This window comes from Leiobunum rupestre, chromosome 5 (genome assembly GCF_980474605.1).
Source record: "Leiobunum rupestre chromosome 5, qqLeiRupe1.1.hap1, whole genome shotgun sequence".
Taxonomy (NCBI): Eukaryota; Metazoa; Arthropoda; class Arachnida; order Opiliones; family Sclerosomatidae; genus Leiobunum; species Leiobunum rupestre.
Genome location: NC_143388.1, coordinates 5667196 through 5669182, shown reverse-complemented (window position 1 = coordinate 5669182; position 1987 = coordinate 5667196).

The following is a 1987-nucleotide window of genomic DNA, read 5'->3' as shown; positions in this document are numbered from 1 at the left end:
ATCGTTCGACTTGTTGAGGTTAACGGTAATAGTTAGTGAAGGGAGCTGTTGGACTGATCGCGTGGCATGCAGGGCTTGCCACCACCCTCCTACGCATTGTAACCCGGCCACCTGAATTTAAGGCTTTAAAAGTCGCATGATGACTTAGGCCTAAGGTGGTGCCTTGGGTATTAGCCTAACTGATTATTATTATTATTATTATTATTATTATTATGTAAATTAATTACATTTATGTGAAAACTGAACACTTTTAAAAACGGGTAATCTAATAAAGTGCACTAAATTACTAGTTTTATTAAATAACACAATAAAAATACAAGAATCGTTCGATTAATTATTATCTAACTTAATTTCATTTTACGTTAAAATTGAACAATTCTTAAGAGCACAAAAATATATTATTTTAATATTTACATTGGCTCTCCTCGATTGGCAAACTGAAAATAGCAAAGTGTTTATTACAAATCTTCAAAAGAAGCTTATTTTGTCAATAGGAGAGAGGAGGTACTCGTCCAAGGTCAAACGTTCGGAGGGGCACGGATGACCGTCGAGAAAATATTTGGAAGTGGAATTCATTTTTCCGAGTGTGAGCAATTGTGTATCCATTTGATTCTTAAAAGGACTTCCTAGACAGTGCTAGCATTTCGTCAAAAGATACGTACTTCTGTATAGACGGGGGGGGGGGGGTGACTTAACAATGGATGTATCGGCTTCCCAATGGCAGCGGACAGGTAAATTGTCCGTGACATGTGACACAATTTTATTCCCACTCACCTTCACGTCTATCAATATCGTGTGTATCAAGATGTATATGCAGGGGACATATTTTATTAAAAAATAAATTATTTTGCAATCCATTTTGTAGTCTCTTCAATCTTGGATTAATTAAACACAGGGATATACCGCTATACCTTAAAACTCCATTGTGTAGCAGAAAAGATTGTTATAAACCTTCTATCAGAGGAAATCTACCAATAAACGGAAGTCCCCATTGCACATGCACGAAATGTGTGTCAAACGAGTAGCTCCACGTTATCATCTTCACATTTTGAGCCAAGGCTTAGTGACACCCCTTTCTTTTCACCAAAGCAATTTGCTAAAATCTTTATTAATATACTCTCAGACTACAAATTTCAGTAATTAAGTTCTTCCCATTGACTCGTTTGCTTATATTGCTTGGTTCTGATGGTGTAATACCTAGCAGCTCAAATGTATGATCGTTAATCATCATGCCTACATTTACCTCTCTCTCTCTCTCCCACGAGATCTCCCCTTGATCCACTAATCACGCATGCGCTTTAGTCATTTCCGTTTGGGCGCCGATTTCACCAATACAGGTTTCATAGCAGTCATTTCCGATTTTTTTCTTTTGTGGGATATCCCTGAGTTTAATTAATCCAAGCTTCAATTAAGATAGAATTGTTTTGTGTTTTGGAACGTGAACTACATTATACGATCTAGATTTCACAGTGGGTCGGTTTTTGATAAAGTCTTTCATTATTTTGTTTAAATATCCCAAATATCGGCGAAATACACTTACAAATTTTACGGACAAAATTTGTAAGTGTATGGGTCTAACGGTAAAAGTGAATGTAGGGAGCGGTTGGCCCGCTAACCCCCACCATCCTACGCATTGTAACCCAACCCCCTGAATTAAAGGCATTAAATGTCGCTTGATGAATTGGGAAGAAAAAAGTAAAAACTGAAAAAATATCTAAAATCGGTTTGTTCAGGGGGAAGACTATAGTGGCCATTGTCTACTTTCGCGCTATTTCAAGCTGAACTCTTTTTATTTTGTATTTTAACTTATAAAATTAATATATCAGTGTTTAGTGCCTAAAATAATTTTTACAATTTTAAATTTAAAAGTAATGAAGTTATTACGTTTTAGTTGGGACCCCCGGATCTAAACAAGTTGGGCAAGCGCCCAAATTACCCTTTTGTTAGGACCTTATATCTCTTAACTATTAATATTAGAATTATCAAA